Raw genomic sequence first — 9,106 nt, 5'->3', positions numbered from 1 at the left:
GGGGGGAAGACAGGTGGTGGTAATGGAGGAGGGCACTTAAGGGGAAGAACACTGGGTGTTGTATGGAAAACAATTTCACAATAAAATATTATGAAAAAAAAAAGACAAGAAATAACAAGTGTTGGTGAGGATGTGGAGAAAAGGAAACACTCATGCACTGTTGGTGGGAATATAAATTGGTACAACCACTGTGAAAAACAGTATAAAGTTCCTTAAAAATTAAAAATGGAAATACCATATGATCCAGTGATTCTACTACTGGGTATTTACCCCAAAAAAACAAAAATACTAATTCAAAAAGATATATACACCCCTATGTTTATTGCAGCATTATTTACAATAGCCTAGATGTTGAAGCAATCCGAGTGTCCATCAATGGATGAATGGATAAAGAAGATGTGGTATATACACACACAAACACCCACACAGACACTGGAATATTACTCAGCCCTAAAAGGAATGTGATCATGCCATGTGCAACAACATGGATGGATCTAGTTAAGTTAAATAAGTCAGAGAAAAATACCATATGATTTCACTTATATCCGAATCTAAAAAACAAAGCAAAGGAATAAACAAAAGCAGAAACAGACCCTTAAATACAGAGAACAAACTGAAGAAACTGATGGTTGCTAGAGGGGAGGGAGCTGGGCACAACAGGTGAAGGCGAGTGGGAGGTGCAGGCTATCAGTTATGGAATGGATAAATCATGGGAATAAAGGTACAGCATAGAAAATATAGTCAGTGATATTGTAATAGCACTGTAGGGAGACAATTGGTAGTGATACTTATAGTAAACACAGCATAATGTATGAACTTATTAAACCACGATGTTGTACACCTGAAATTAATATAATATTGTATGCCAAGTATATTCCAACAAACAACAAATAACAAAAATGATAATTATGTTAGGCAAAGGATGTATTAACTAACCTTATCGTGGCACATGCTTTGCAATAGATATGTATATCAAATCATCAAATTGTACATCTTAAACTTACACAATGTTTTATGTCAATTATGTCTCAATAAAACTGGAAAAAATACAATTAAATTTAAAAACATAAACATTTTGTATGGAAAGGCAAAAACCCAGAGTAACTAATATGATATTGAAGGAGTAGAAAAAAAGGACTGACATTACCCAAGCTCAAGACTTAACAGTAAAGCTACAGTAATCAAGACAATGCAATATTGGCAAAAGAATAGACAAATTGACCAGAATAGAGAGTCCAGAAACAGACTCTCATATGGTCAATTGATCTTTGACATGAAGCAAAGGTGGTACAATAAACAAAAGATAGCCTTTTCAACAAATGGTTCTGGAACAACTGGATATCCACAGGGAAAAAAAAATTAGATCTTACATTCTTCACAAAATATTAACTCACAATGGATCACAGACCTGAATGCAAAATGCAAAATTATAAAACTCCAAGATGATAACAGTGGAAAAAACCTAGATTACCTTGGGTATGGTGATACCTTTTTAGATACAACACCAAAGATATAATCTGTGAAAAAAATAATCAATACACTGGACTTCATTAAGATTAAAAGCCTCTGCTCTGCAAAAGACAATGTCAAAAGAATTAGAACACAAGCCATAAGGTGTGAGAAAATATTTGCAAAAGATACATCTGACAAAGGACTGTTACCCAATATAGACAAAGAATTCTTAAAATGGGAGATGTAAGAAAATTCTTAAATGTAATTTAAATTACATTTAAATTTAATTCTTCAAATGTAAGAAAGAAAACACCCAGATTTAAAAATGGGCCAAAGATCTTAACAGATATCTCACCAAAGAACAGATATCTCACTAAAGAACATATCTTACCAAAGTGGTAATAAGCATATGAAAAGATGCTCTACATCATATGTAGGTAAAAGCAAATTGAAACAACAAAAAGATCCCACTACCCACCCATTAGAATGGCCAAAATCTGGAACACTGACAATACCAAATGCTGACAACGATGTGGAGCAAAAGGAACTTTCTTCCAATGCTGTTGAGGATGTAAAATGGTTCAGCCCACTTTGGAAGACAATTTGGCAGTTTCTTACTCTTAACATATGACCCAGCAATCACACTTCTTGGTATTTATCCAAGTGAGTTGAAAACTTACGTTCACAAAAAACCTGCATAGGAATGCTTACAGCAGCTTTATTCATAATTTCCAAAACTTGGAAGCAACCAAGGTGTCCCTCAGTAGATGAATAAATAAGCTGTAGTATATCAAGACAATGGATTATTATTCAGCACTAAAGAGAAATGTGCTATCAAGCCATGAACAGGTATGGAAGGAGCTTAAAGTGTATTATTAAGTGAAAAAGGCCAATCTGAAAAGTCTACATACTGCATTATTCCAACTGTATGATATTATGGAAAAGGCAAAACTATGGAGGCAGTACAAGACCAGTGGTTGCCAGGGAGAAAATGATGGAGGGAGGGATGAATTGGCGGAGCACAAACGCTTTTTAAGTCAATGAAACTGCTTTGTAGGACACTATAATTATGGATACTTTGTCAAAACCTATAGAACTCTGATATAAACTATTGACTTTGAGTGATAATAATATGTCAGTGTAAGTTTATCATTTGCAGCAAATGAACCATGATGGTGTGGGATTTTGACAGTGGGTGGGAGAGGCTATGTGTGTGGTGGGCTGAGAGTATTTAAGAAATTCCTGTCCCTTCTGCTCAATTTTGCTGTGAATCTAAACCTGCTCTTAAAAAAATTGTCTATTTCAAAGTTGAAAACATATGGAAACACTTTACTATGTCAAATTATATTTTCTAGGAAGCAGATCTGAGGAGGAGTTTAGCATGCTGGCTGTCTACTGGGAAGTGCCCTTGGGATCAATTCCTGCTGACGGAAAAGGAAGGAAGCAGAGCTGACAGAGGGAGAAATCAAACTATGTTGCAAACCCAACAGGAGCCTTGGCTCCCACAAAGAGAGTTTCAGTGAGAATGGCCTTTCAGAATTTTTTGAAGTTAGGTTGAAGTGGCCAGAATTTTATTTCCTGCATCTTTATTCACTGGGCATGGCAAGCCCTGAAAAACATACCTTGGTTGAGGCTAATCTCTACAGATGAGACAATTCCTGAGGGGACTGATGGCTAATGACTGTCTGCCAACAGCACTTCTAGCTGTTGGGTCAGCAATCCTGCACTGAAGGGGATCTTAGTAGTATTCACCATGGCATATCATGATATTCACAAGGGAGAAACTCACCAGAGCTAAATGGCCCAGCTGTCCAGATAGAAGGAGGTAGCCTTGACATTGTATTTAAGAAAAGTAAAAATACAATTGGAGAATCCTAATTTCAATTATTTGCTTATTAATCAACTAATTAATTAATTAATTGTGGGCTCCAGTCCCAGCATGGGACTCTCACAACTCTGAGATCAAGGCCTGAGCTGAGATCAAGGGTTGTATGCTTAACTGACTGAGCCATTCAGGCCTCTAACTTTAATTTTTTAAAGTTATATTTGAATCTTTTATGCATCACTAACTAGCTTTGCAAAAATATTGCTAATACTTGGAGGATATATCTCAAAAGTAACATTTTCAAACTTTGGGGTATGAAGAAGGGAGAGAGAAGTCATTGCTAGGCAACCAGTTGGCCAATAGCTTGAAACTTTACACTCTCTTCAAGTTTGGATTTTATCATTTTTTTAAATTGGGGTTTTCTCTTGCACTCTTGATTCTGGCAGTATTCTTGTTCACTTCCAGAAATTCACTTATGGTTAATTCTTCGGTCTTCTTGACAGCAACAAAGGAGCAGTGAAGCATATGTTTCATATTCCTTAATGGGATCTTCTTCTGGCCCTCAGCCTGCTGGCAGCTCCTTGAAATGCAAGAAATGCAGAGCCAACAGAGACTAAATGAGCACAGCTACAACCTCTAAGAAGGGCCTCTCTCTGCTTGCATATAGAGGCAGAACTGACAGGTCAGCACAGAAGCTTGCCCTCATCCTGTCTCAATTCTGTTTTGAATAGGACACGGAATCACTCTGAGAGTCAAGGGAGAATTGGCAGAGGGCACAGGAATTGGTGATCGTCAGGGCTGATGGGAGTCTCAAACGGTACCTTCAAAGTACAAATGCTCCATAAACTGATATACACTGGACAATCACCAGGCAGTTTTTGTTTGTGTTTCTCTTACAGAGTGGCTGACCTTGTTAAATATCTTTCCTTGGCAAAAGAATTTTAGTCCCTTCTAAGAGCTGGGGGTGGGGTGGGAGTAGCCTGTTGCCCTGAATATGGGCTCAATTTCAGTCACGAGGTTTGGATTCTAATCCCCAGTGTCTGCCACCTTAATCTCACTTAATCTTTCCTCTGAAGTAAAAAAAATCAGAGTCCATGGCTATGGGGTCCCCTCCTAACTAGGTTAAGCTAACGTGTACTGAAGGGCACTGGACACATTGGGATTTAGGATATTTGCAAAGGAAAGAATACCAGCTAGAATATGGAAGACTTAGTCCTGATTCATTCTTCCATTAACCAGCTGGATGACCTTGGGCACATCACTCAAGCTCTCTCAATCTCAAACTGGAAAATGGAGATAATATAACAATACATATTTAAAGATTTATTGTGAGGATTAAATAAAGTAATTTATGTAAATTACTGTAAGATTTAATAGATGGAGGCAGAGACGAGAGGAAAGAAAGAGACCAAGTTATGGAGCCAAGAAAGCCTTTACTGGGATCTGCGATTCCTGGGTGAGGTTCCGTCACTCCGGGAATGGGGAGTCAGGGAAGTCGCCTCTGGTACGGGAGGGGTGAGGTATTTTATGGGTGAGAGACTTCCGGTCTGGTCCTGGGAGGGCAGACCACCAAATAAGGGCATTTCAGGGATGTGGCGGGATGGAATAGGTTGCCTCCTCTGTCAGGGTGAGGGGAAGCTGGGGCTTCATGATTGGCTGTTTTCAAACTGGCGGGGGACATTCCAGGTCTGCAGGTGAGGGGTGGGGGTCGTCGATGCACGGTGTTTTTCTCCAACCCACAGCAAAATGGCTGCTTGGTCGCCATCTTAAGGTAACTCTTACAATTACGTATTAGTGCCTGGTTGCTTTCTTAACTATCTCTTGGCCTGGCCATGGCAGAAAGAAGGTAGCTGGCACTGCTTTCCTGTTAGGCTCCAAAATTTGACACCTGCTGTAGAAAACCTCCATCAACCTTGTTAGGATTGAGTTATGAGATTGAAAAATGTAGAGTGAGCTGCAGAACTAAAGTTCATGTGTCCAGTGGAACTTTGTGAAAGCTGGGATATTATGAAGCCTGATGCACAAAGCTGGGCCCACCACACAGGGCCCCTTGTGAACTGAGTGGAAGGCCAAGGAAATTTCAGTAGGTGTACGTAAGGTACAAGAGCATTGCTGAGCTGAAATATTCTAAGAATTGTCAGTGTACCTACCAGTGAACTACAGTCACAATAATTCTTTGTAGCAAATCATCCCAAAGTCATTTATTCTTGCGTGTGTGCCTGGGAGTTGACTGATCTAGACTGGGTTTAGTTGGCTTCCTCTGCTTCAAGCTGTGGGTTCACCTGTGCTTATCTGCTCATTAACAGTAGGGCTCAGATATGCTCCATATGCGTTTACTCTGGGGCTCAGGCTGATAAGCCAACAGCTCTCTGGGGACGGTTTTTCTCATGGTGATGGCAGAGGTACAAGAGAGCAGGCCCAGCTGCATAAGCATATTTTAAGCTTCTGTTTGCATAATTTCTGCTAATATCCTTTTGACCAAAGCAAGTCATGAGGCATTTCACACAGTAAGGAGAAACACGCTCTCCCTCTAATGAGAGGAACTTTGAAGCCATGTGGCAAAGGGTGTGTGTGGATACAGGCAAAGGTGAAGGATTGGTGCTAATAAATCAATTAGTGGTACTGTCTAAATGTAATACACATTCATTTAATGGGCTACATAGTTGTGATAAGCATGCTGTCCCATATTTCAGACAGGTTCATAATAGAACAGGTCACTTGAGTTCACTTATATGAAGGATGCATTATTCTAAGAGGTCAATGGACAATGCCTTAAGCATCCCAAGGCAGGAAATGAGGCTGTACTGGTGAGACAGGATTGAAAACAGAAGTCAGGACATGGAGTTACCCTTATAGTTCTCCTGAAGTTGCATGACTCTTGGTATCTGCTTCTTTTGTATTTGCTTTATTAACTTGTTTCTCTGTGAGGACCAGTTTCTTCTGTCTTTCCAAGGTGCCTCTTCTGCCACTATTTTACCTTTCTACTGATTGTGGTGCTGGCGTGTCCCTGTGCTGATTTTTACCTACAATTTATGGCTTTTTAAATTAAAATGCCCATCAAAAACACTCACTGGGCTTCTCAGCTTAAATTATCCAGGGAATTTGGTTGCCTTTAGGTTGTTTTCAGTGGTTCTAAGAAAATGTGCCCCGAGGAGGTGGAATTACAGGGTAAATAGGAGCTAAACATGGCATTAGAATCTCTAAGAAGTATTGGCTTGGAGGCAAAAATAAACATGTCCATTTCACAGTTCCAAAAGATCTAGAGGAAGGAGAAATGTGCCATCCTGAAATATTTCACAAAACTCATTCCCCAAGGGAATTTATGCAAGCCTTACTGACATAGGCTCAAAAACCTCTTCTCGTATTTGGCCCCTACTTCTCTGACCTCCCAGCATGCTCTGTAAGTGCTCCTTCTTGGCCCTTCCTTCAAATACTTGTGCTCCTGGGACTCCTGTCAAACTGGACATCACCTGCAATCAAGGCCATGTGCCTGATGGTATAGCTGGTTGTGAGGTTCAAACGATGTTTTCAGAATCCTGTCTCTATTTCTCTAAACTTGTTTCCTCTCAGTTGACTCTTTGTGGGCTTAAGCATCTGCAGGTATGCAGCCTACTAATTTCACAGTGAGCAAAAGGGGATTATTTTCCCAATGGTTCCAACAAAACTTTCAGAATAGACTCTCACTGCCTAAGATTAGCCTGGTTGGAACAATATAGTTGTAGATGCTTTTGGCATTCCACCCAAATCCACTCTGTCAGCTGGTATACCCTTTCCCTTCCTTGGCTCTCTTCCTACTACCTAGAGCTGTTTCAGAGCTGTGGCTAGCAGCTAAAACCTGTGACCTTGACTTAATGAGAGTTGCCCTTGGCTGATAAGAACCTCTTAGCCCAGAGATGCCTGGAAGGTTACACAGCCTCTCTCTAGACCAATGACTGACAGATAAGTTACAAAAGGACAGCCAGCCTTGCCTCAAGACAGAAACAACTCTGTAATACAGTTTATGTTCCAGGGGTAAGCTTCCCCTTGCACATACAAAATCAAGCCAAATATTAGGCATGAATGTTCAGACTTTACCTGAAAACACTTCTCTGCTTGGGTTCTTTCTCTTTTCTATCTTGCTTCCCTCACTCCCTTGCATGTTTCTCCTGAGAGCTCTTCCTGTCTTTCTTACATCTTAATCCTTGCTTCAAGCTCTGCTTAGAGGGAACCCCATTTACGACACTTGCATATTTCAGAACCAGTTATTGAATGAGTACTTAAGGGGATAGATTATACTAAGGGATAATCCAGATCATATGCCCACCTCTTCCACATCAACCTGGATTCCTGAAAGTTTCATCAAGGACTTTGATTTATTCACCGTTAAAAGCCCCTATGTCCAGAATGGCATAGAGTAGACATTTAATAAGCCTGTAAATAAATTGATTGGACTGAGTGTATATTTATTATTTCCCAAGAAAACTGGGGAGTGTGGAAGGTTGGTGGTAACTGTCACCAGAGGAAACGGAATTGAGTGTAGGAATGTGAAATAATAGCTCTGCACTACACAGATGAACAAACAAGCAGAACTAGACTTCAAAACCTAAATCTTTTTCTCTCTGCCAAAGGCCAAGTTCCTCTCAATAACCAGTGTGCCAAGCATTTGTGATCCTAAGCAGTGTTTTCATTTTAAGATTTAAAATATATTCTAAGGAATGTGTTGCTTATTTGCCATCTGGTGAGTAGTGGAATTACTTCAAGGGGATAATGAGAATCTGCTTTTTTATTTAATATAAGAATTGTAGACAGCAGTAACTAAAATCCAGGAAGCACATTTTTTGCTGAGTCATTCACCCTTGCTCAAGACAAGCTTTTCTTTTGCATTGAATTTTAATGTGATGTTTCTTCATTGTCTTCTACCCTCTCCCCTGCTGTCAGCTAGTCAGTAATTTCTGTGGAGCTGGAGTGACATTGCTTTTCCAAAAGGATCAGGCAAACTCTGCTGAGACACTTCCAGGGATCCTCATGCCTTTTCACTTCCAAGTGCATATTCATGATTTCTCCCCCAAGGAAGAAAGACCTCACTGCAACACAAACTAGGCATCTGGAAGAAAAATCCACTTGTCTTCTCAAAATATATTAATTGTATTAAGCACGCTAGCATAATTCCAGCCCAAAGTAAAGCAGGTTTTAGTTAGTTTATTTTACTTGCTCTGAGAAAAAGTGGGCTTTCCATCAAGCTTTATGACATGATGAAAATTTGGGGAGTCACTGAATATTCTTATTCCAGAGAGATGTATTTACAAAGATCATACTGGGTTGGATGGGAACAAAGTCAAGTCAGGAATAGCCACCAAAATATTTTTGGTAGTCCAAAAAAAATATTGTTAACTTTTTTTTTCTTTTTTGAGAGAGAATGAAAAAGAGAAAGAGGGGAAAGCATGGGCATGAGTGATCAGGGAAGGGGCAGAGGAAGAGGGGGAGACAGAATCTTAAGCAGGCTCCATATCCAGTGCAGAGTCCAGCACAGAGCCCAGCACAGGACTTGATCTCATGACATGAGTTCATGACCTGAGCCAAAATCAAGAATTAGACCCTGAACCAACTGAATCACCCAGCTGTGCCATATTAATTAAAAAAAATTTTTTTTAATTTATTTATTTTTGAGAGAGTGGGAGAGAGAGAGAGAGAGACAGAGCACAAGTGGGGGAGGCAGAGATAGAGGGAAACAGATTCCAAAGCAGGCTCCACACTCCAAGCTGTCAGCACCGAGCCTGACGTGGGGCTTGAACCTATGAACTGTGATGTCATGAACTGAGCTGAAGTCAGAAACTTAATCGGCTGAACCAC

The sequence above is a fragment of the Suricata suricatta genome, chromosome 5 (genome assembly GCF_006229205.1).
Source record: "Suricata suricatta isolate VVHF042 chromosome 5, meerkat_22Aug2017_6uvM2_HiC, whole genome shotgun sequence".
In the NCBI taxonomy this organism is placed as follows: Eukaryota; Metazoa; Chordata; class Mammalia; order Carnivora; family Herpestidae; genus Suricata; species Suricata suricatta.
The sequence above is the reverse complement of the archived record's forward strand: the minus strand, read 5'-3'. Positions refer to the sequence as shown.